The sequence below is a fragment of the Pyrgilauda ruficollis genome, unplaced genomic scaffold (assembly GCF_017590135.1).
Source record: "Pyrgilauda ruficollis isolate IOZ18807 unplaced genomic scaffold, ASM1759013v1 scaffold55, whole genome shotgun sequence".
Classification (NCBI taxonomy): Eukaryota; Metazoa; Chordata; class Aves; order Passeriformes; family Passeridae; genus Pyrgilauda; species Pyrgilauda ruficollis.
In genome coordinates this window covers 3,258,648-3,285,457 of record NW_024527155.1, presented here as the reverse complement: position 1 = coordinate 3,285,457, position 26,810 = coordinate 3,258,648, and the positions used below count along the sequence as shown (strand labels likewise).

Genomic DNA, 26,810 nt, shown 5'->3' with positions numbered 1-26,810 from the left:
TGAAGGGCTTTAGTTTCCTGTTACTATTCCAAGCCTTGTCTATGCATATGTAGGTGTTACACTATAAAAAAAAATTGTACCAAGGAGTTTGCATCTGGTAAATGTAGCACAAGTACAGTTGAGTAGGTGGTTAGGTCAAAGTGCAGTGAAAGAACCTGATGAAGATTTATCCTAAACTCTTTGTGTGGCCTGAGTGAGACAACATCAGGCACTGAGGGATGTTAAGTGTCTCAAAGCCTCCCAAGTTATCTAAATTTCAACTCTACATGTTCTGAACTCTACATAATACTTGGTACTTTGTTGGGCAAGGAAAATATAGTCACAGAATTAAGTTTTATTTTTCTTTCCAGAAAGACCTTTTCTTTTTGCTCAGAAGAGGTCACCAGTTATATATAAAATATAAAAATATATATAGGTAATAGACACCAAAAAATGAAGGATAAATAGGTACCTGTAAATATAAGCAGTTGATTTTCATCACAAATCAATGCAATTCCATTCTGTTGTGTAACTGAATTTCAGTTTAGTCCAATCCAGACCTCATGAAGCTAATTAAAGAGAATCAACTGCATGGTGAATTACAGTTTGAATAATATTTTATACTCTTTTTACTGTTTTTTTCAGTCATATGTCTGAGCTGAAAGAGCATACCCTCTTTTAAACATAGTAAGTCCATTCTTCAGCAAAATTATTTTAAACATTGGTCTGCATATGAAAGAGGAGGGAACCTGACACATTATGTGTTCAAAAGATAAATGGAGCCAAAAACTCCTGAAAGTATTGTTAATTTTAGTACAATTTGGAAAGAAAAATTACATCCAAGTGGTAAGCTAACAGCTCCTGGTATGTGTATTGTTGCATAAAGATAGTGCTATATAGTGAACAAAAATGTTATTATTTTGTGTTAAAGTTGCATCCAGAGAACCCTTATGAGACTATTAAAGCCATGCCAGGAGACCCTGCTGTTGTTGCAAGTCCCTGTACACCCATAGGAAGAGATTAAAAAGATATTATTCCACATGGTGAGAGGATAGTTGAGACCCAGGGAGAGACAGAGACAGGGAAAGAAGAGGAAAAAAAAAAAGGCAAAATATGATAATGTAGGTCAATGCCAACACTGCCCTTTTGGTCTTTGCCTGATTTCCACAGGGGTGTGACCAGAGTGACTCTCTGCAGAGTGACCCTCGTGTCACTTCCAAGCCTGTGCAGCCCACGGGCCTGATTTCCACAGGGGTGTGACCAGAGTGACTCTCTGCAGAGTGACCCTCGTGTCACTTCCAAGCCACATCCTCTGCAGCCCACGACTTCTCCAGGTGTAGAGGGTAACACTGGAGCTGCAGTTTGGATCTGCTGTAGAGCTCTCTCTGTACTTGTTACATCTTTCCAACAGCACCATCCTCCTAACAGCAAGGGCTTCTTATGTTTGGAATCCTGCTCATACTTCTTGGGGCTTGTAATGCTGTAACTTTTCAGTCAGGGCTTCATTGACCTGGCAGTGCCTTCAGCACACGGATGGGCCCATGAAATGCTAGAGAAGCAGGCCTGTTGTGAGAGCTTGCTCTGTTTCCTTTAATCCAGCCCCATTGATCAGGAACGCCCTGGCCTGTGGTTGTGAAAAGGCCGTGCAGCTCACCGGGAGTTCAGAGGTACTTTTTGTGTCCCAGCACACTGTGTGAGTGGCAGTGGGCTGGTGCAGGAACTCCAGGGAAATTTGAGTCCCTTGATGTGGGAGCAGGCAGCCAGCAGCGTTTACCACCTTTCCCCGGGCAACAGAGGAGGCTTGTGCTGTCTGCAGCCGATGAGTTATAACTGGAGTTCCTCCTCTCCCTTCGGCCTTCCACGCAGCGTGGTGTATGTCTTGTGGTTCTTATCTGCTCGAAAGTATGCACACAGAGCTTATCAGATCTGGAATGCTAGCACCCTGCCTTTTATATGAAGCAATAAATGCATATTTAGGTATTGCTTTCATCTGCACGGTGAATTAGATGTTTTTGGTGTTTTCAAGTGTAATTTTAGTGGTAGGTGTAATAATGCATTTAAATTAGTTGTTGGAGATATGCAATACTTTTTTTTTTCCCATGAAAATCCTTTTTAGGCTTCAGCTGATGCTACGTTATGAAGTGATAACACATATATTTTGTATTCTGTGCTCATGTCCTATAATCATTGGATGCTTTACAGCCCTGCAAGCACACAGCAGAGAAACCTTCCTGAATTGTCTGTTGAAGACATTTACACAATAACAAAATTATTTGTTAAAGCAGAGATGATAAGGAGCTTTTATAGCCAGTTATACAATGTAACACTGCCAGGTAAAGTGCCACTACCGAGTGACACCCTTTTGGGAAAGACAGGGAACCACTGTCTGTGGAGTTTGGCAAAAGTGGTGATGTTTATGGGGTTCCCTTTTTTAAGAGGTAGTTTACAGAAACACCATCACTGTATGTGTTTGTTGACATGTTTTTTGTAGGCAGATGTGAGGTTGCTCTAAACTGGAAGTCGTGTAGTTTACGTAAGTGCTAACCAGAGCTAAACTGGATTAGAGTGGGTTTGTGGCCAGTCATCTCCAAGTGTGGGCTGAGTGAGCTCATATCTCCCTGCAGAACTGTGGAGATGAAGCCTGTTTAGATACTTCTTTTGAGCCTCTTTTCTGTAATGATGACGTCACAGCTTCTGGGGTGTAGAATTGTAAAGCACCACTGCTACAGAGGGAAGAAATACTAGCTCCTTTTTGTGTATAAGGAGCTGGGAAGCACAAAGCAACTTCTGCTGAAGGCTGAGCAGAAAATCTGTAACAAAAGCAGCAATGGAGTACAGAGCTTTGGAGAGCAATTTTTACACTGTGCGCCCTGTGGTGTGGCTCTTACCTCCCTGTGATGCAATGTGTGTTTTAAAATGATGGTGTGCTCTGACTCCTTTTTTGATGGATCACTTGACTGCAATCTCTGTTAGGGAGTACAAAATTCCAAATGAAGATCAATGCAGAGGGACTCTTGTAAAATGCAAAGTGATAGGGAAACAATGTTGTAGTTACTTTGGTTTTGATTTGGTTGGGTTTTTTTGGTTTTTTGTTTGCTTATTGGTTTGAGGTTTTTTTTTTTTTTTTTCTTTTGTGCTATGCATAGAATGACGAAGGGCAGAGATTTTGAGAAAGAAGCCAGCAAAGGCAATAAAATACAATCCTTGAGTGTTTGAACAGGAGTGAAACAAAGGGAAGCTAGCAGGAATATGCTGGTAATGGTTAATTACTACGTTTGCTTTCCTATTTCAAAATGATCACGTATGAAGAATATTCTGTAAGTACAACATTTTTCATTGAACCATCTTGAGAAAGTGTCCTTTACCTGAATGAAGGAAGATTTTTAGAAATCCAGTTGAAAGGTTTTCCTTACAATCAGCCTACTGCCTCCTTCATTTTTGTGATTGTGTCTAGACACTTATATGTCATTAATGATACTTTAATTGTGAAATATTGCACATTTAAGGGTGTGAAATTGCTATGTGATTCAGGCCCTAAATGTGTAGTTTCATTTCTATATTATTCCTTTTTCTCATTTCACATTATGCTATAATTCTGAAAATAGTTTTTTAACAGTTTTTAAATGATACATATTTTAGTCTCAGCAGCCCACAATGATAGGCCACATTCTCAAATGATATAACATGATGCCATGCTTTTTACTAAATGACTGCTTCCATTTTTTACTTCCAGGCTTCCTTCATGCTCATTGGTGACTGTGCAAAGAAAATACAGGCTACCTGTAGATGCTCTATCTTAGAAGAATCAGAATATTTTAATTAAAGATTTTTTAAATAGGATTTTTTTCCTGCTTTCCAAAACTGATTAACTTTTTTTCTGAAGACTGAGACCTATGGGAATTATTAAGAGCTGACTAGGTGAAAAGATGACTATTTTGTAACTGATATTTGTCTTTTTATGGAATTTTCTTTGGTTCATAACTCACAGGGTAAACAGGGTCCTACTGTCATTTAGTGATGTTCATAATCCGTTTTATGTCCAGTGCTGGTGTCAATACGTGCTTGCAGGACAAGCCAAGGCTTAGCTGTTTGAAAACTGAGTTATTTTGAAGGATTCTGTTAAATTGTTGGATGACTATGTATTATTCTTAGGTCAATGAGAAGTGGTTACCTTTACTAACTCTTAGCAAAGCTGCCTGAAGTCAGAGTCTAAGTTGCTCTTACAGCTATTTTGCCCCCCTTTCATAGTGACATTGGGAGAGCAAGTCTTTAATGAGGATGGTAGCAATCTTCTAAACATGCAAAAATTGCAGGCATTCAGAATGTTTTGAAAGCATTTCAACTGCAAAATATCTGAGTGAAATATCTGGTGCGATTTGTACCAATTAAAACTGCAGAATACTTTAAAGAAAATTTTTTCCTTGTATATGTTTATGCAACAGATCTTCACCTGTGTGGTCACCTGGAGTTCAACTCAAGACTTCTTAGGTGAAAATGGTTTGAGCTAATAGGATAATTTTTTATTCATGTTGTGATGTTAGTATTTGATGGACAGAAACTTTTCTTTCTTTTCTTTTCTTCTTTTCTATGTGGATAAGAAAATGGAGTTTATTTTCAGTTTAAGAAAAAGTACTTGGACATCTAAAAATAATAAAAGTGATGACAGCTATAGAATAGAGGAATACAGGTGTAAGAGAAGAAAAATTAGTTAGCAAGCTCTCAGTCTAATTAGGTCATATGGTTCATGTGTCTGTGTGTTAGCTATTTTTTCTTTCTTTTGTGCAGGGAGCTGTGCAAGGTAAAATGAGTCCAGGCAGTAAGAATAAGATATTTTCTTCCATGTAAACTCTAGATGCCTCATACTTGAAATGTTACTGTGAATAACTGTTTCTGGTAGATTAACCTGTTTTCAGCATTTTCTTTGCACTCTGCTTGTCTTGGTAGACCATGGGTATTACTGAACCCTTCCTGGACTGCGCTGTTTTATTAAATTTCCTAGGGCAAAGTGGTTGAAGGAAAAGTTGGTTTTGTACAGGCTGCTGAGTGCAACGGACACCTCAGCTCTGATGAGCCCATTTTGAACAGACTGGGCTCTTCGGGGCTGGGCTGTTTTCCCCCACCCTGCCCAGCTCCATAATGGATAAGCCTACAGCTGATTCACAGTTCTGAGGTGTTATCTGAGCAACAAGCCTTCCTTGGCTCGGGATCACTGGGCCCAGCTAGCCCTCTTCTGCCTTCTTCCTCACTTGCACTGTTGCTGTAGGAATTAAGGCTTCACATACCTATTGTTCTGCAGGATTTTTTACCAAACAGAACTTTTTCCCTGGTAGTCTACCGGAGTGCTAAAGCTGAGTTTAAAATTTTGTATGTTTAACCTTTCCCCCCAATTGCTTGCCCAGAATAAAGGTTTGGTGCTTTGTTCCTAAATTCTCAACATGAGGTGGTGTGCATTAAAGTGCATTTATACTTTCAGATTAATTAACTCTGACCTTATGAACCACTGTCCTTGTTTAATTGGTGGCTCCAAAGCACACTAATGGCATAAATCAGCTGATAATGAGATTCAGACTTGCTTTTAAAATATATAATAACAACACTGCATTGATAGAGCAAATGAGATTTGTTGACTCTCTGTTGGTATTACAGGAGAGAAGACAATTAAATGTGTACTTTCAGGATGGGGGAGGGCTTGGTTGGAATGAATAATATGCACTTCAGGGTGGGTGTATGAAATAAGGAGGATATTCTGCATCAAGATAAGTTTGGTATTCTCTCCTTGTCTCTAGGCACTGTGCAGTACTGGCTGGTGCACTTTAGGATACAGAAATGTTGTGGGAAGGTGTTTCTTAAAGATTACTGGGGGCTAAGAAAAATGACAATTTCATCTTTAAATATAGTTACATGTTTTTAAACTGAGCTTACACCCACTGTTTTATGAACTGCAAATTAATCAGATAGCTCCCAGAGAACAAAAAGGTTTTGACCTAAACTAGTTGCCCAGGCTCCATTACTATTTTCAGTTTAATGCTACCCATATCCATCCTCACATTTTGGAAAGAAAACAAGGGCTGTGCAACAAAGTTTCTTTGTTTTGCTAAGAACTAAAAATGTGCTGTATGTAGACCAAACAATAAAAATAAACTACTGAACTACCTTCTAATGCATGGGGGTTCTGGAGAGAGGAAACCATGGATATTTAGAGGCATAAAGTGAGTCATTGTGCTAGTTAAAGAATTTTATAAGGCGAGCTCTGTGGGTTTGAGTTGCATCTGTTACCTTTCCAACTAGAACTGAGGGGTATGCAGGAAAAAGAATGTTGGATTTAATCATGCCTTATAGTGACTGCATTGTACTTAGGCTAAGCTTCTAACTGGAATCTAGACCATAAGAGAACAAAATCGTTAGTCTTTCTTCTTTGTATAAGTTTTGCCTTAGATGGGTTCCAATTAAATGACCTAAACAATAATTTTACACCAGGTAAGCTGCAAAATGCTGTTAACAAACTACTTAAATTAAAAAAAAAAAAGAAAAAGTAATAAGTGTTCTGTAACACTTGAGAACATAAAAAAAGAAAAATCTCCAAGCCAGAAACCCCCTCACAGCTATTTTCTTTATTAAAAGATAACCATGCTTGCATTTATGACAGTTCTTAGAAGCCATAATGGACTGGGTTGCTATGGTGTGAGATGCAGAACAATGAAATAATTGTTTCTCTTGGTATTGGCTTCCTGGAAACAAATTCTGTATAAATTACTTGGCTGAAAGTGTGACAACAGTCTTGTGTTCTGTTTCATTTGGTTCATGGTTAAAAATCGTAACTATTTTATAACAATAAAAAGGTAACATTTATCAGTTCTGGGCTTTCTTTTGTTTCAACTTTTTTTTTTTTTTTCCTTTTATATTTTCAGGTCAGTTTCATGAATTCAAAAGCAACTTACCAGTGATTTCTGGGAGCTGGGGCTGATTTTCTTGTGTATTTGTAAGTATTTATTCTTTTCCCTGTTATGTGCATCTTTCTACTATTCTTTTGACATGGGGAATGGAAGAAATTTTGAAATGTCACTGTTGTGTTACAGTTTTAGCATGTTCATTTAGCAAGAATTTGACCTCACTACTTTTAAACTTTTGGTAGATTTTTTCTGCTACAAACTTATGCTTCTGCTAGTCAGAGGAGCTACATATACTGAATTAATAGTAAATATTATTATTTCAAGCTTTATTTTGGTTTCTGTAATAATAACAATGATGGGAGAACAGCTTACACCAACACATCAATGGTGGCACTTGCTAACTGGATCGTGTTTTTGCAATGAAAATCATTTCTAGAAAAGAACTCAAACAGATAGGACTTTTAGGGGAAGTGCTGTGGGGTGTTACTGAGGAAACACTAGGATGACCAGCATCTGCTGAACTAGGAATACATTTTTATATCTCTTAGAGAAATCTGGCCTTTATGGTTTCAACAAAACCATGGTTATTGAGGCCACAGCTCAGGAACATGTTTGACAGTATGCCCAAGCTGAGATACATCAAATGGGGCTACACCTAAACAGAAATGCTTTGAGAAAGGGAAAGCCAGAGGAGAGGATCAGGAGGAAGATAGTTATTAATGAAACAAATAGAAAGCTTTCAGAATTGCTGTTTTGGATGGTTTTTTTAGTCAAGTATAATAGGGAAAATCTAATGGGCCCTAGACTTGACATGATATAAATTATTGCAATACCTCACGTATGATGTAGTGTAAATAAAACCAATCTATGCAGCTTGTTCTCTTAAGTCACAAATATAGTTTATGAATAAATATTTGTTCAATCATTTGTGGGAAAAGATGTTCACAAAACTGCATTCATCAGGGAAGAAATATGGCTGGTCCTCCTCTCAATATGGAAATGCGTTCAATTTGTACTAACCCTTCCTCTTTACAAATGTTCATTTTCACATATGGTTTTGCTATTCTATTTGCATTTTGCTTCATTTACAGGTCAGCATTTTTTTTAATGAACATTCTCAGTCAGAGATAAAGAAAATATTATCAAATAAGATAAACAGTTTAAAACCAAGTATTACCATTGAAAAATAGCTCTGAGAAGGCAATATAAAGTGATTACTGAATTGAGAGTGATGGATTTGTGTTCTTTCTGGCTTTGCTACTGTTTATTTTTTTAAGGAATCAGTTTCTTTTCTTAATTTTTCTTTTTCATAAACAGAAATAGTAATATATTAATCTATACAAAGAGTAGCTCTTTATACCTCAATACAGTGCACACTTTCCAAAGAAAAGGAATATTTCCAAAGAGTAAATTCAGTGGTAGTTTCATGGTGAAATTTTTGTGTATCAAGCTAATTGGGTGAGAAGTTGTAAGTACTGTTCAGTTCATGTTCATGTAGTATTACAAACATAAAAAAGGCTTTAGTAATTATATTTTGGGCTGCTGGTCTGAGTCCTGCTTTTCTTGACTGACATAAAAAAAGATCTGCAGTAAAGAAAAGTGACATAAAAAAGCACTTTGAAAACCATCCTTGTGTTTAGGTCAATCCAGTAAGTATCTAAACTTGCAGAGTGGTCTGGGCTGCTTTGGTCACGCCCCTGCACGCTGGCTGCTGCAGGGGAGGCTCTTAGCACAGCTCAGACACCTGACAGATTTTGGCCATGAGAGCTGGGACCTGTTCAGCAGCCTGAGCATCGAAGCTGAGGTGATGGCTGCATGAAAGGATGAGCCACAGCCTGGCCTGTCACTGGTGTCCTCTGCAACCCAGACCTCAGTCACAGTGACATGAATGCTGGGAGAAGCCAACGCTGTGCTGACTGTTCTTCTCTGCTTAAGTGACTCATTCTAGTGTTTAGCACCATATATCTAGAAACATATGCTAACCTTAAGTTCACATAAACTGAAAATAAAATGAAATGTAGGAGGTACAGCTGATGGATTCAGCCCTGTGTTTTTCACATACTGAGAAAAGCATTGAAGTACAGCTTCTGCAGTAATACAGGCTTAGATCTTCTTAAGTCATCTCTATTGTACCTCTCCAAACTTACAAATATTCTCTGTGTGAGTTAGGCAGATACAGATTCTTATTATGCAGCAACAGGACTATGCACAATGTCAAAATGAGACTGATAGACAAATAGGACAGGCTTTTCCATTTAAAGACTTGATTTCTGCAAATACTTATGCATGTGAGCTGACCATGGAAGCTGATGGACTCAGGGTCCTGAGGCTGAACAAACAGGAGGAGGTGGGAGCTTTGGGGGTTGGCTTGGAAGACAAGAAGTTTGCTTGTATAAGGGGTTTTGAGAATAAATTATAAGCAGTATTTAAAAAATGCTAATGAGAAGTGTACACCTTTTTCATGTTATGCTGTAATATTTGGGCATGTTTTCGTGGCATGTTTGTTTGATCTGTACTCCAAAGGGAAGGAGTGCAGATCAGTGCTGGGAAGATTGATCTTTGAAACTCTGCATATTTTTATATGGGAATATAGCAAGATCAGCTAAATGCTGCTATAGGTCTGTACCAAAGCTATTTCAACCAGGGGCTATAATAACTTTTTCCTCAAATTTTTGAAAGTTTTGTCATAGATGCATTCTGCTGTAACATGTAATTACTTGGATCATCCAGTTCAGGCAACTTTGGGATTTTTTGGTCATATTTGGCTAGTTTTGTTCAGGGGAAAACAGGATTGATGATTCATACAAAAGTAAATTTCATGGAAAATGTGACATTTGTGCTTTTGTTTTATGCCCACAGAGTAATTGTCCTAACTAAAGGTTACCTTTTTTCAAGAATGTGGTTTTAACGTGGTTTAATTTATTTAATTGTTCTTCTCAAGTAAGTTTGTCCAGTAGTAAACTGCAATAGTTATTTAAAGATATAAATGGCAAAATAAATATCATTTAATAACACAGCATTTAAACCTAATTTTCCTTGTACATCAGCAATTAGATACATCTTGTTTCTAGCAGTTCAGTTTCTGTATAAACATTTTATTGTGGCTTGGCTACAACGTGAAAACACTGACAGAGTGAGAAAAAATAAAACCTGAAATGAGGGTTGTTAAAGCCCATGAAACTTCAGTATCTTGAGCTCTATAGTGAAAAACCTGTGTTGAAAGAATGGCAAAAAAAATGTAATTGTATTTGGGAATAAATAAAATTTCTTTGAAAATGAACAACATGATTTTTTATTTTAAGAAGGTTTCAGAACAGAACCAGAAACACTTAGGGAACACACACATGCACACACATTATGACACAACAAAACTGACATTGTGGGTAGGTAAATTTTATCTTTTCAAACACTTACTCTAATCAGCATATTTACAGAAGCATGCTTTGCTTCAAACTCAATATTTGATATTTTTCCCCAATCTTATTTTTAAGGCAACATTTATACTTTTTTTTTTTTTGTTTAATTTGGACTGTTTCTATTTACAACATGGAGCATCTGACCAAACACATTTGTGCTTTGTATTTGTACCAGTTTATTTAAAAGGAGCAAATTATTTAATTGTGAATATTTGTATAACAAAGTCAAAGAAAGCACAGCTTATTTGGAGCAAGTGAAGACATATGTTTTTGGTACTATTACCTTATGGTTTTAATTGATAGCATGTGATGTTCTACTGAATTACAGTTTTTATATATTTGATATATTTTTATATATATATATATAAATAATATATTTTATATATTTAATTACAGTTAATATATTTGGTAAAATGTATGCTCCCTACTTTCCACAAAAACAATATACTGAACACAAGTCTCAGAAATTGATCTCCATTTTTCTCTTCACAGGACAGGGTGTTAATCAGCATTTTGGTCAAGGAGCCAGCTTATCACATATCTCTTTCTATAAAGAGCTGAGTGTTTCAAAGTTCCTATTAAGATAGCACAGTGATGCCTAACTAGAATCTCTGCTGCTGCAGCATCCATACTCTTTTTGGCATGAGTGTGCTGCAGGTACCAGAGGCCTTCATCCTCTTCTGCATCCTTTCCAGCTGACATTGGGACAGGCTAATGTAAAATAATCTGGTTGAACAATCATTTAAAGGCCTCAGCAATTCAAAGCTCTGTTTTTCTGGGTTTATTTTGTAAATGGTGAATATAAAATAGATTTCTGGTGGAACCCTATCTTGCTGTTTTTGTGTAAGGTTGCAACACACAGATTTTCTAGGAAGCAGCAAATTTCCAGTATATAACATGTGGTGTAAATAAATAAAAAGAAGACACCTGCCTTGGAGAATTTTTTTTGGTCTGAGAATAATTTCCTAAATGTACATATTTTAGATGTTCTTAAGAGACAGTAAGTTGAGTAGAAAGAAAATGGAAGTGGGAAAAGTATTTCTTTGTGCTTAGCTAAAACCTGGTGAGTGAGGATCTGATAGATGCATTGTTGCATTCATCTGGAGCTTTGTAGCTGTACCTGAAGAGAGGGAGGTGTGGGGAAAGGACTCAAGGGGAGGGAAAGGTGGCTGAGCCACCCCTTTGCTAAGAACAGGACAGAGCTGAAATACCAAAAGTTCCATTTGTTTTCCAGTATCTGAAGTTCTCTCTCCAGCCTGTGCTTCCAACTGGGATGTCTGATGGACTCCCCTGTGTGATTTTATCCCAAGCTGTTTGGTTGTGGGAGGTCACCTAGGGACTTCTTGTTCTAATAGAAGGCAAGTCTGTTGCCTGATGCTGGCACAGAAACCTGCTCCTATCTGAGTTCCCCTTTACCTTCCGAGTGCAGCAGACACTATTTTGGCTGCTCCTCTGCTGACCATGCAGGCTGTTTCTTGGTAATAAGTAAACAAATAAATAGGTACACAAAATACTTGTGAAAGCATTGTATTAATTGCTGGCAGTTTTTCTTATAATAAACAAATAGTGCACTTAAGCTACTTTTGGGAGTTTGATATTTAGTGTAGCACAGAAATCTCCTTCAGTCCTTTATCAGGAATGAAATGTATGGCACAAGAGAAAATACACAAAATAACAGTTTTAATTCACATAAACCCAAGGGGTTTCAGGCTATAAGACTCTTTAGCAGTTACTGGAACGAGGACACCAGTGTGGGCAAGAGCACCATCCAACCAGCTCCTGACACATTGCACAAAGACAGGGGCCACACGTGTTTCTTTGCTTACTTTCTGATGAAACTTGAACCATTGAGTGAAGCTGCTGCTAGAAATGCTTTTTCAAAGGGCTGTCATGCTCTGTATGTAAGCGGGGCTTCCTTGCTCTGCTGCTGCTCCATATGTGTGCTGGATGAGATCCGTGCAATGCACTACATCCATCTGCTGTCTAAAAACTCCCTTGCAAAAGTGCTAAGCAAGAAAATGCAAATCCTCATCCAAAGAATTCTATATGCTGTTGAAGCTGGGAGAGTGGAATAGGAAGGATTTCTGTCAAGAAGCCAAATTAAGAATGCAGAAGGAAAGCACTTGCACAAATTCATACCTGGACAGGTTTTCAGCAAGGGATTGGCATTTACAGAGACAAAATATTTCTGGAAGAAATGGTTGTTCATCACAACCCCCAAATTTCTGGTAATTTATTAACTACAACGCAGCATCTCAGGAAAGCTGTAAAGAGAATTTTCTCTAAGCCATGCTGTGAGTAATACATTATATACAGTATTTCTCATTTTACGTAAATAAGACAAAGAATGTCTTATTCTACAGTAGAGATGAACAATACCAACAGTTGATGTCAGCATTAACTTTTCAAATCATATTACTTACAAAGGAGAGGGTTATAAAGCGTCCCCAGACAGCTTCATTTTCTCTCTGTCTTCCTAATGCCCATATACCAATGGCTGTTTGATTCATTTATTGACATAAAACAGAATTGCCTAGAACTAACCACTCATTCATCATAATCACAGTTACAAGAGAGAGCAGGGTAAGAGGTTAACTGCTTGCTAGATGTATCAAGATCTTTGGTATATACCAAAGCCTGACTTGATAGGAATCTGATAATGGTCTGCTGAAGGTAAAACATAAGTGTTAATAGCTAAATAAAAAAAATTGATAAAGCCTGTGCTGTAAAACACTCACATTTCTTAAGTTAATTAAAAAGTGCTGATCAAAGTGAAGCCCACATTAAAAATGTTACTTTAAGGTATTAAAGATAAGATAAAATAAAAAGGTCAGTTTTAAAAATAAGTGCATTAAAAAAATCCATATTTTTTTCCTTCTTGGTAATGCTTTAATTAATAGCTAAAATACAAATAATTTGAAAATCTTAATTTTTTACTTTTAGTATTTTAAGTTCATGCACAGTGATGAGGAATTGATATTTTTGTGTGTCTACATTAACAAGACATTGAACAAAATCAATTTGAAGTAAGTGGGAGCAGCTTCTGTTCTTAATACATGCCATGTGATGGATTCAGTAGTGTGCATCATAAAATATTCAAAGGCTACACTTAATTGTGTAAATATAATCGTGGCTCTGAAATTTGGTCTCAAAGATGCTCCCTGCAGGATGCAAAAAGCTCCAGGGAGTAATTAATCCAATTCTCCAAAGCTAAAACAAAGCAGGTTACATCAGTTTTATCACTCACTTCAGCCTTTCCCAATGAAAGAGTTCACAAAGTGTAAAACTTCACTCAAAGTTGCTGTTTTCAGGCACTGACACTTGGTCTTGCAGAAGACCTAAAGTCTTTTAGGGCATCAGAGTGAAGAGGAGCTGGCAAACTGGCTGTGTGTAGGAAATTCCTACTTTAGCATATCTTTTCTATATTGCTTTACTAGTTTGGAATGTAACAGTTTTTTAAAAAAGAATTGGTCGCTGGTATGACGCAACTACAGTTAGATCTGCTGAAATGATCAGAGTAAAGATCAGGAATCTGAAGCCAAGCATAGTAAGGTGAAAATGAAGTAAAAGTTACCCCCTCAAAATTGGTTACCTAAAGCTTGGGAGGTGTTACTACAGCAGACACAGGGGATCAGAAACGTGGTTGACTTCAGAGTGTAGAATATTAATTCTTGACTCTATTTCAGCAACACTTTTATGAACATCACATCAGGCAGCCCTTTGCCTTTCAGAGACAAGTGAAAATGTTCCAGAATTAACCTGATTTACTAAAACATTCTGTGATGTCCATTAATTCATTCTTGCTTCACCTGTATTTCTGAGATAAATTTTAGACTAGAGACCCTACCTTAACAGAACACACACTATCAATTTGCTTAAAATACGACATTTTCTCTTTTCTTTGTATGTCTTTTGGGTTTGTTTGTACTCTTGACATTGGGTTTCTTTGTTCCATCTTCATCAAGTGATTATAGTTTGTGTAAAATCCAGCCCTGAATATAAATAGCTGAAGTTATTCTTTCTAAGATGCAAACTCTTATTTGTCAACACAAGGTTTCATGTCACTTTGCAGTGTCTTTGCACTTTGCACCCAATATTTTTAAAGTATTGTTAGAATCTCTTAATTTTATGGAACATTTTCTCCTCCAAATCAAGATACAGATTATAATATTAATTTTTGAAAAGCCATTTACCCTACAACCATATTGAATCTCCCCCATGCCCTACATCCACTAAAGAGCTCTCTGATCCCATCTTGCTTGGGCAACTTTTTAACATTGACAGGTTATTGGCTTTTTAATTGATTGTACATTAAGATAGCAACCCACCCTTGCAAACTGTGTTCACTAAAGCCTGAAAGTATATCTGTGTTGGTAAATAGACTTGTGTTGAAAAGAATTCTTTGCTCAAAGATTTGCTTGATGCAGACTCTGGTATATTTACCAGAGAAATATCAAATATTGGTTGCTGTCCACTCCAAGTTTTTCTGTTTCATAATGGGAACCTAATATGTTCTTGGGTCTTGAAATGTGATAAAGAAACAAACAAACTGCATTTCTCATTCTTTGCAGCCCCATTCCTAAACAATCCCACCTGGGAGTTCACTATTACCATCATCATGTCTGTGTATATTTTTTCTGTTGCTTGGTTTTTCATGACTTCTTTTTAAAGATGTTTTTCTATGCACATTACTTGTAACTTTTAGAGGATGATGAGGGAAGCATAACCACACACATTCAATTCTCTTTTTTGCTAAATTCCTCAAAACTGTTGTAAGACCTGTGTGCTCTCACTCCAGATTCCAGCTTTGTACATTAGATAACATATATGAGTCCTCCTTGCAGGTCAACTTGAATAATGATGTAATTATGGAAAAATAACAATTTCTCTTCCTGTAATTTTTTTAAACGGAATTTATACATTCTGATTGCCACCATTTGCATTATGGTTTTGTTTCATATTATGCAACATTGAGCTGTAAGTTATAACAATAATCAGTATTGTGCACCTTTTTAAACATTTAGGCAGAGTTCACACATTCAAAGAAAGTTGTTTTTTGACCTCACAGATTCTTGTAGTTCACCCCAGAAACATGCTAACCTAGCCTTTTTTTTTTTTTAATATTTTCCTCCCTTCTCTTTTTAATTCTGGTGTTTTGTTTCTGTGTGTGAATAAACTCCTTCATTCCTCCAAAACAGCCATCCCTTCGAGATGTCTGTTGTTCATGGGTTTTTCCTCACCCACCCACCTGCCATTAACTATTTGGTTACCATTTGAAATACTTCATCATCCAGATTCAAGCTCATTGTCCCATGGCCATTGTTGTTTAGCAGAACACCCATGCTTGCTTTCTACACAAACACACACACAAATTAATAACTGAGTGGAACTCCTCCTCCTCTGTGCTCCAGAAGGAGCTGCTCCAAAAAGAAGCCATTTATAGTATCAATAAGCTGCTTCTCCAAACCATGTACAGATGTGTTATTCAACCAGTTAATATTGGGGTAGTTAAAATCACCCATTATTATTTTTCTGGCAGATTTTGCCACTTCATTAATATCTTTCAACATACTGAGTTGCTTGGCTGTTCCTTCTTTTACATGGCTTATATCATATCATGCCATCACAGCATATTCTGTAGTTTCGAGTTAATTGCCCAATTAACAGTGGTATTCATGAAGTGCTAGGAAAATTCCACAACTAATGATTTGGACAATTTCAAAATAGGTTGGTATTTCATAGTTTAAAATGTCAAACATGCCAATAGCTGCAAGCTTAAGACTGTGCAGGCTTAGAACCCAATAGCTCAAAAATTCTGCATCCCGAAAATCATAATCCAGCCCTCAGAAACTTGTTTCCCAGATCCAAGTATATCACTGTAGGCAAGTTCTGCACCACATTAATTTCTTCCTAGACCAGTGAGGTGGAAGCACGAAATAGAGCCTCCTTGGCTTCTCTGTATTTTGTGAGAATATGGAATAAACACCTTCTGGCAGCAGTGAATGCACCCTCACCCCCAGCCTGGCCCCAGATGATGTTAATGGCAGCACTGGGGACACTGCTGCTATAATGGTTGTTTATGTCCTTTCCAGACCAAGGAAAATGAAGATGTGAATGAGTTGGAAGGTTGTAGCATTTGCTAGGGCACTCTGTACTTTTCTTTCCCATTGCCTGGATTAGGTAGGGATATTAACAATGCGTAGTTAGCTTTGATGGGTCATTGTTCCCAGATGCAACTGAGAGTTGCCAATAGACTCTCTAGGCAGTGATCTGATTTTTTTTTTGTTTTGTCTCACCAGCTGCCACGCAGAGATGCCAGGGGATACAGTGCCTCTCCTTTCTGCCTTTTCTCTGTACCTTCTGTGCCATGTGTGAGTTGTAGGACTGAGGTCACACCATGGAATTAGTTTACAGAGTCTGGGGAAGGGCTGGGGCTGTAAAATAATTTCATTATCACCACTGAAGAAAGACAGTATTCATTTTCAGTCTCAGGGTCAGAGACATGGGTGTGATAAAGGAGACAAGCCACTGTCTCAAAGCTAAAGGATCACAGGCTCAGGGGGCATTTCTGACATTTCACAGAGAATCATAGAATATCCTGAGTGGAAAGGACCTACAAGGATCAATGAGTCCCACTCCTGGCCCTGCACAAGAGAAATCACACCCACAAATCTCATCCTGTTCTTGGTTAAATGCCTGTGCCTGAGAGCATTGTCCAAATGCTTCTTGAGCTCTGGCAGGTTGGTGCTGTGACCACTGCCCTGGAGAGCTGTCCCAGTGCCCAGACACCCTCTGGAAATCAGGAAAACAACCTTTTCCTGATGGACAACCTAAACTTCCCCTGACACTATTAGAGTACTTTGAATTTTCCTACTTATCCAGTCTATTGAGACTGTATTAGTGATCTAAGGCAAACTGCTCAGAGGTGTATAATACATACATGATTATGGCCTTAGTTCAGCAAAGTGCTGTAAATACTTTGAGGTCCTTCATTGCAATAGACAGGACTTTGCAGGAGTTAAAATCCTGTGAATACTGAGGTTTTTGCTGTGATTATACTGATTAGGTAGGTATGGCTGCTGGATAGCTCTTGTTAAAAAATTGTTTAGATCTTCCTTTTAGTCCTTCTTGGAGCTGTGGCAGATTCTTTAGGATGTTATAATTTACATTTTATAAGAAAAATGTAGTGAATTGTCTCATTTCTCTTGGCAACTCAGCAAACTATCATTAACATTTTTCATCAGTATTCTGTTTAGAGTTTTCTAAACTGAACAGTATAGTGGCAACAGCTCATTTTTAGATGCTGTTACAGTTCTTTCACATCTTTATAGTACTGTAGTAAAGCTGAATTTACTGGCTACCTTGAAAGCGGAGTAAGGCAGCATTAGAATCTACATTAAAGTGATTCAATACTCTTTAGAGAAAAGCCTTCTTAACATGAGATCAGATACAGTATGTGTTTTGGGGGTAGTTTTATAAGGATTGCCAATAAACTTGAACGCTACCAACAACAGCTGCTTCTTGAAATACTGCTCTGTCCAGCCCAATGAAATTTAGGGGATTTTTCTTTGCCTTGTAAGCACATGTGATCAGCATTAGCATTCAGGGGAGCAGCACCTGCAAATGGAAGGGAGGCTAATTTGGTGGTGTAACTGGGTGAAGATGGGAGGGATCAGCTTCCATGCACTTGTTTCTCCTTGAGAGTTAGTGCTAGTCTCCAGTCTCTGGGGTAAGTACCATGCTCTGATATATTTTTCCTAGACATTCTTCTTGGAGGCTGTTCAGATTCATTCCAGTTTGGGTGCAGAGAGAGGATATTTTCATAAGTTTTCATGAGCTGAGAAAATGCAAACCCTTCAAGGTCATTCAGTGTTTGTGTCCAGGCAGGTTGACCTGTGGTTTTTGTTCCTGGTTTTATGGCTATGAGCAGCTCATTTCACCTTTGTTTCCTTTCTTACTCTTTAATAATTTAATGGGGTTTTTTTAAACTATAATCATAGAAGGGATGGCAAATTTTGGTGCCCAAAAGAGGGATTAGCCACAAATGGCTGTAACACTGCTTTCAATTATTACAATTATAAATACAGTAGTTGTAGTAACAACTACTACTACTTGTATTATCTTTCAGTAGGGGCAATTTTAAACTACTGACATGTTAATAACTCTCAAGCTACCCACACTCACTAGGAAATATCTTACTGCTTTTAAATGGTACATGGTTCTCCATGTTCTACTTATTATAGGAATTATACATTTTCCTTCCCTTTTTAGCATTTTTCAATAACTATGTGCCAAAGGCTTGTTTTCAGATTAGGCTTCAGTTGTAAAAATATCCCCTTCAGCCAATCATAATTTTAAATAATATTGTGGCTATATAGCTACAGGATAAAATTTGGGTTTTTTTGGTGTAAGATATGGTCATGCAGTTCCCATCTAGCACAATAGAGCATTTAGTGTTCATCAAAGAAATGCTTTCACTACCTTGAATGAAGTAGTTTCATGTTATTTCTTTCAAAATGTGATAGGTTTTAAAATTTGTTTTTAGGTCATATTTTGTAAGTTAATTACATTAGAGCCTTAATAAATTTTGAGACTATGACAAACGAATTCATAATCTAACAGAAACATATCAAAAAGAAAACTAAGGTTTTTCAAAAAAAAAAAATTATTGTCTCTGATTCAATTAAAGTTTTTGTTTTACTCCCAAGTAGGAACTATATAACTAAGTGAACGCCAAAACAAGTTAACCAGTTGCACTAATTCTACAAACTGAAAAACAGCAGGGATGTAAAAAGTAATTGACCATTCATTGTTAATATAATCACAATATTACCATTAATGACTATAGTGAAAAAATGCAATATTACAAACTAAACAGAATAAAATAGATTTTTTTTGCAGTTAAAAAAAGAATTGGCAGTTAAGGGTTAACTTATTAAATTAAAATGGACTGGTGACAGAACATAGATATAAGTAGTATAAGTTCCAAGATCTAGAAATATTCTGTGTTTTATCCAACTGCAAACTAAAATTGTATTTTGTGGAAAATGGTATTTATAGTAAATATATTAAACTTTGTCTTTGTAATTTAATATTCATTGTTGATAATACTCAAAAATTTTGAGAACTGGTGTTTAACCTTCAGGATGGGAGTTCCCAAATAATTGGCTAGCACCATTAAAATAGGTATTTTTACCCTTCCAGTAATGCATATGAAAAGTCACTGAAATATGTTACAAATATGTAATTCTGACCAGGAAAGGTGTAAGTGATATTACTAAAGGGAACAGTTTTAGTCTTTAGCTCTTTGCACTGAAAACTAGATCACAGCTGAGTGAACCTCGCTTTCTAGTTTCTCTGCCAAATTTGACCCAAGATTTCTTTGGTAGTGTTGCAAAAGTCTATTTGCAAAACTCTTTCTAAGCCTAACAAAGGTGAAAGAAGTGTTGAATTCTGCTGTCCTAAAGTGTTCTTTCTCTCTTCAAAGGTGTAGGTTTACAATTTTTGGTATTTTTGTGAGTGGAAGGGCGAGGTTATCTGGTGTTAGGGAAAGCAGCATTTTTTTGAGACTTTTTTTTCAAAGAAAGCAAATACATGTCTCACCAGAACAACCTCCTGGAATAGCCCCTTATGCAGTGTTTAAGGCCAGTTTATTTGAAACAACAGTTCTAAAAACAGGGAGAAAAGAAAGAAAAGGATGATTCCAAATTACAGCTATTTCCTGGACCGTTTCTCTGTTTTGCCGTCAAGATTCTAAAAAACCTAAGAGTTTACAAACTTTAAACTCTAAAGGTGATCTCAGACACATCCTGTTCTTGGTTAAAGGTTCTGCTATATCGCTGCTAGGACAAAAAAGTGAAGTGCCTCTCCACCAGCTGCAGAGAAAGAAGGTGATTTGAATGTTAATGAAGGACAGAAGTTTCATAGTAACAGAAAAACAGAGGCTCTATAGATAAGAGAATATTTTCCCAGGACGTCTCAGTCTGCAGTTGTTGTAACCGGAGGAAGTAATATTACTAAGGAAGTATTTAAATGTCTTTAACAGATATTAGATGATGAAGTGGAGTAGTCATTATATTCCTATCCAAGCTCCAGAGCATGAGAGGTCTATTGAAACACAGTCTTTTGAGAATATCCACTTAGTCCTGTTTCTAGACTCCTAGATTAGTTTGGGCATCCTATTAATCCACAGAGTTCTAACACAAAAAGATTTCTCAGAGAAGTTACTATAGTTTCTGTTTAATACAGCAACAAAGATCACAAGGTTCATTTTTTTATAAATGTAAACGCCATCATTCACCTTCTGCCCTTCTGTCTCAGCTGGAAAAAAATTCCTGACCCAACAGCATTGAAATTCTCTCCTGATATTTCGACATGAGTTTATTTTACATGTCTTGTACCTGACTGTGCCCTTGAATTGTTCATGGCTCTTGATGCAAACATAAGGATTCCTTTTTACTCCTGCTTTCTGTTTGGTTCTGGTCATTCATTGTTTCAGGAGCTCCATGATGCAATCCATTCTTTTTAACTGTCTGATCCACCCATGTTGGTAGTCCTACAAAAACAAACTGGCATTCAGGGCCTTCTGTGCTGTTCCCCTTTTAGAGTTTGAGTCAACCTGCTTATACTTTGAGGTATTCAAATCACAGAATGGCCTGGGTTGGAAGGAACCTTAAAGATCATTTCATTCCAACCCCCTGCCGTGGGTAGGGACACCTCCCACTAGACCAGGTTGCTCAGAGCTCATTCAACCTCGCCTTGAACACTGCCAGGCATGGAGCCATCCACAGCTTCTGGAGCAACCTGTTCCAGTGCCTCACCAGCCTCATAGTGAAATTTCTCCTTAGTATCTAATCTACACCTCTCCTATTTCAGTTTAAAGTCATTCCTCTGTGTTCTATCACTACGTGCCCCTGTAAAATCTCCCTAGCTGCCTTTCTTGTAGCCCCCATTTAGATACTGGAAGGCTGCTCTAAGGTTTCTGCATAAGGTTTGGTTATTATTAAAAGCATTATTGTTGGTGTTCTCCGCAGCTGTTGGGGTTTTTAAAAGCAGATTAACAGGAAAGTAGCAGTGAGTTCATAATAGCACCACAGAATTGCTCAGAGAATGGCTGTGAGCCTATAAAGGTACTGCATTTGTCATTCTGATGGATGATTTTTCCTGCCCATGAAATAAGGGAAGTAATCCTTTCTCATTCTTCTTAGTTCTGCCTAAGCAGAGGCATATATTTGGTTGCCAAACTCTCCTTTCCATTCTTCAGCTAATCCGAGGGAAAGATGGAAATATGTTGAAAAGCCCATGACACATGGTAGATGAGCAGCTCTTTGCTCCCAGAGCACTCATCTGTAGTGCCTGACAACCCTACCCTTGCTCTTATTTAGTATCTTGATGGAATTGCTGTGGGATCTATTAAGAATAAATGTTTGCCATACATAGGAGATGTGTGGCTTTCCGGAATAATAAAGCCCAATTCTGGCTCTCTGAATACCCACTAGAGAGCAGAATGAAGATCAAACTGGCTTAAGCTAAAACTTAGGAACATGCAACAAGTGGTGTCCTTCCAAAATGTCTTTCTCTGTTGCTCTCTGCATCTCACATTGACCTGACAGATTTCAGATAAATATGAACAATACTCACTTTGCCGGAGAAAAAAGGGAGCTCTGTAACAAAGTGTTATTTCAAAATATTGATTTGTTAGGACAATGGAAATATAAGGTCTCTTTTCCCCTTAGATTCTGTTTTTTTGCTCCTTTTTTTCACATACCCACCCTGTAATTTTTTCTGTGTGAGATGACAAACTCTGAAAAGCACTTATGTAATAGTCAATAAGCCTATTTAATTATCTTTGGGTACCTACTGTTGTCACCATTACCATGATATCTGAGTAGCTTCCAGTGATTTTTATTTTTTTTGAATAATGCTAACTTTACATCATTTAAAAGGAGAGAAGTGAGCTTTCCTCACAGTTTCTAGTCAGGATTGGAAACTCACATACAGAGTTTTGAGAATCCTCTCTTGCATCTTATAGTGACACTGGTCAGAGATAGAGAAATTATAAGTTAGGGTGCTTTTTTTTTAGTGTGGTTTTTTTTGTTGTGGTTTTTTTTTTTTTTTTTTTTTTTTTTTTTTTTTTTTTTTTTTTCCCAGCAGGATACATCTGTATTCAACAAACAGGGTGAAAACAGGGTGAATTAGCCTCTGCTGGAGGGTTTGGTATTACCAGTACAAGTTCAATAGAATTATTTTGATTTGCCTAATCTAAGTTTACCTTTATACCACTAAACTATATCAAAGTGAATTTTGTGAAGTCACCCCTTTCATTTATTCATCTCATAAAATTAGTAAAATGTCAGTGGTGTCATGGGATCAAATATGCAGATGCTCCTTCTTTTTCCTATTTTTACACTTGTGCAGGGAGACACTTAAGGTTAATTTTGGATGGATACTAGAAGCTAAGTGAGCAAGTAACATGAAGAGCTCTGGAAGCTTAGACATGTCATCCTGGTTCTTGTCTTTAAATATAATGCAGTGTGTTGTCATGTGCTGGTAACGTCAAATGTCATCTGAGCATTCTTTGGACTATTTGTCTCCACGTGCTACTAGCACATCCACATATTTCTGTCCATCTTTTCATCATCCATACTGGACTTTTCCTATGTTAACATCCATTCCTGAATGCAAACCTACTCTGCCAGCAGGAGAAATTTTTATCTGTTCCATGAATTAGTACAATCATGACTTAAAAGGCCACTCCTTAATTCCTTCCAGCTAAAGTTTCTTCTTATTCTATATTAGAATGTGAAGGTGTCTCCTTTTGAGGCAATTAATTTCAAACTGTTTTACATCTTTGATTTGTTCTATCAAGTGGTATTGGACACAAAAAAGCCAGAATTTTCCCTGGTACAGCCTTTAGCAATGTTTCTGTGCAATTACTGAGGTAGAAAAAAAAGTGAAAGGGTAATAATTCTCAGTGCTTGTTTTCTTACAATAGAAGGTATGTGTGTAAATCAGATATGGACTATAAATCAGAGTTATTTTCATTAATTCTCTGGTTAATGTTTTGTTCATATTTACATGTTGGAAAGATGATTCTGGAGAACAGCTGAGTAGGAGGATTCTTTGTAGTCAGCCCTGACTGATAGCTTTGAAGCGATCTCCATTTCTGTCTGTGAGAACAGATCATTCTATAGTAGATGGGATCTGCTGGACATGCTCTTGAAGAAACAGACAAGTTAGCAACATTTTCCACTGGCAAATCTCCAGGGAAAAATATTTCTTATAGTTCTTGTATATTTTTAAAATTCATCTGCATGCTTTAGTTTTGTGTCTCAGTAATCTGCTTACAGGGTAGAAGTAGCTGCAGAGTTAAGTGGTCTCAGCTTTTGACCACAGAATATTTAATTCCAGACCACTTCTAAAGTATCTGAAGACTTAATAACCACAGTATCAATTTCAAAATGCCAGTTTCACAGTGCATATCTGGGGAATGCTTCAGATACCTGCCTCAGACAACCTTGACAACAAACCCTACCAGGACCTTGGTGACCAGTAATTTCTGCCAGAAATCCCAGCAGATTTCTGTCAGATTTTTGCTTTAGGTCTGACAAAAGTCTGAAGCCAGCCTGGTCGTTGTAGTAAGTTTCACAGAATGCTGGAATATGTGAACAATTCCTCTCAGCTCAATTCAGGAGTCTAAATCCTTCTGCAAGTTTCAAGTAGCCATGCTTATAAGTGTCCAAGCCATTTGTTCTAAAACTCGAGTGAGAATTCACATTTGTTGTTAAATTTGAATTTTCTTCTTTAGGATCCTTTAAAATACATTTAAACAAGTTTGCTGTTGAAAACAGGATGAACAGAGTTTTGCTAGCAGACTGATTAAAAGTTTAATCAGCTAATTGTACATTTTTTATTATTTCTGAAGCCTAGAGTTTCAGTGGAGCTCAGATTGCTCTTTAAAAACGCCTTTGTGTAATGATTCTATTTCCTCTTTTTAACTGTTTTGAGTACAGCTTCAGTGTGCTATGGTGACAGGGAGAGGAGTGGAGCTGCCTCACCCTCTGAGCAAATAGCTGAATCCAGGAAATGTAGTCCTTGGTGGTAAACTTATGGAAAGGGATCAAAAGTGTTCTGTTGGGTAAAAAAGTCAGGGAAAGCTAATATATTCTTTCATTTTTGAGGTTTTTTGAGAGTTACCTTTTCAATACTTGTTCCTTTGAACTCTGAGCTGGGTGGCAAGTTGCCACTTGTTTGTTTGTCCTGTACTTTGTTGCGTTCTTAAAATCTTTGTTTTAAGAATGCACCAAAGTATTAGTTTCTGAAGATTTTGGGTGTTACTCTGTATTATTGCACCTACACACTCAGTTTCTTTCAGTAGAATACATTAAATGCATATGACAGGGAAGGACAAAAAATACATGGAAAAAGTGTACTAGATAATGAAATTCATTGCAGTTAGACAATTTTCTAATAAATAAGAACTCGTGTTTGCTATCTGCTATCAAATATTGATCTATGATGAGATTTTTTTTTCACTGAATATCAAAGATAGAAAAACACCCACAACCTGCCTTGTGCCAACAGCATGGATTTGCCATTGACTTGCATTTATTGACTCCAACAAAGACATTTTATTTCACTGCAAACTTATTTTTTCACTTGAGGAAAATGAAACTTTTTAATCATGAATATGTTCATCACGCTATGAAGAAAACTTCTTTCAGCTCATACTCCATTGTTTCTGGTTTGTTCTGCAGTTTAATGAGATTTTTATATTAGGAGTGTGTTCAGAGCGTGATGTAATTTGGCCTAGACTGGAGAGCACAGATGTCACAGAATTTCAGAAGTTGAATGTAAAACAGACCAATCCCTTAACTTACAAATAAAATTTACTACATTTTAGTAAATTTATGCCCTTACATGACTGTAACCTGCTACATTACAAAGCCAGAGCACTGTTCATGAAATAAGCAGTGTCTTCTGAAGGAAAGCTAGAGAACCTGGCAGACAGCACTAAAACGCACAGGTAGAGTTGTTTAGCAAATGGGAGGAACCTCTTCTAAGAATTGAATCACATTGCATACACAATAATAATCATTATTTATTTATTGATTAGTAAAGATACTTTCAAATGTAGTAGTTGTATATGAAGTACACAAGTAGTTGTATATGAAAAGCTTAAACTCAATTAGAGAAAACAGAACAGGAAGACTGATTCCATGGATGCAGGACAGGTCTGACCCTAAATGACACAATCACTATCTACTTTTAATAAATCAGGTGAGGCTTGTAGTCCTAGGGCATAAATATGATCTTGGAGCATCACTCTGCACAGAACAGGTAGGAACTGGCAGTTGTGGTGTTCTGAGTGATACACTGATGTGCATCAGTCCAGCTGAAGGTTGATGATTAACTTGTGCTAAAGTGTTGTAGTGAATCAGTAAGAAGTCAAAGTATTCAAGGCATGCGCTCTGCTGCAGAACTCTAAATAAAGGCATTGTACTTCTGTTGGTACACATGCTCAGAAAAAATGAGCATACCTCAGTGACCTGAGGTTAATATTTTTCACCAGCAATTTGTGCTGAATACACCTTTTTGGTTCTTCTTGTCCTTGATTTTTGTGGGATAGACCTTTGATATTTTGAAGTTAGGATGTAAATTGGTAGGACATATCTAGGACAAAGAAAGGGATTCTTATCCAAATTTAATAATAAGAACCACATGGTTTAAAAGTAGCCAGCTGCCTCAGGTGAGTCTGCAGGAGTCATTTAATGCAGTAGATGAGGAAAGTTTTACAAATGACATAAACATACAGAAAAGGCAATAGTTTCAGTTTCAGCATCCTGTACAAAGCAAAGCACATCTGGATGAGTGATCTGATTTGCTTTTGCCCTGCAAAGCCATGAAGTCCAATTTGGCTTTCTGATGCAGACCGAGCTGAGCGGAATAGGTGTAGATGTTCTTAAAAGAGGAAAAATGGACACTTGGCAAACCTAGGAGATATTTTCACATGCTCTTGGAGCTGATAAGAATAATCACATATTTAAATGCTACCTTGCCTTGCACAGAAACCAGATTTAATAAATGGCTTTGAATTTTTCGTGAATCACCGAGCACCCTGTTTCACTAATATGGCCAAGGTTTTTTGGTGGGGGAATTGGGAGGAGCAGGACTATGAAAGATGCTATAAGGCTACTGATGGAGTGTCGTATAATTTTACTAGTTGCATAACTGCTTTTAACTACTAAATTCTCTCTGATTAAAATAACAATCGAGCTTGTAATTTTTCTGAACAGCTGCTGCTACAGGGGGTCATTACCTTGGAGAGCTTTGAAATAATCGTACTCCTAATACATGAGTTATGTAGTCTCATGTTTTACAGCAATGCACAAAGTTTAAAGTCTATAGTAGAATGTTATTTGAAAGCTGTCAAACCATGTTAAAAAAGACTGCATCGTCAAAGGCCCTTGTGGCCAGGATTCAACATGTAGCCTTGTCTTACTCATTATAAAATGCATGTTTATAA

At 37.2% G+C, this 26,810-nt stretch overlaps 1 protein-coding gene across 3 annotated transcripts in view; it reads left to right on the top strand.

Annotated features, from left to right (window-relative positions):
- Positions 1-26,810, top strand: part of SOX6 (SRY-box transcription factor 6) — a 370,312-nt gene that overhangs the window by 44,008 nt on the left and 299,494 nt on the right. For all 3 annotated transcript variants that reach the window (XM_041481269.1, XM_041481271.1, XM_041481268.1), the window contains exon 2: positions 6,888-6,958. The gene's annotated coding sequence lies outside the window, so the exon portion shown is untranslated. The remainder of the gene's footprint in view (positions 1-6,887; positions 6,959-26,810) is intronic.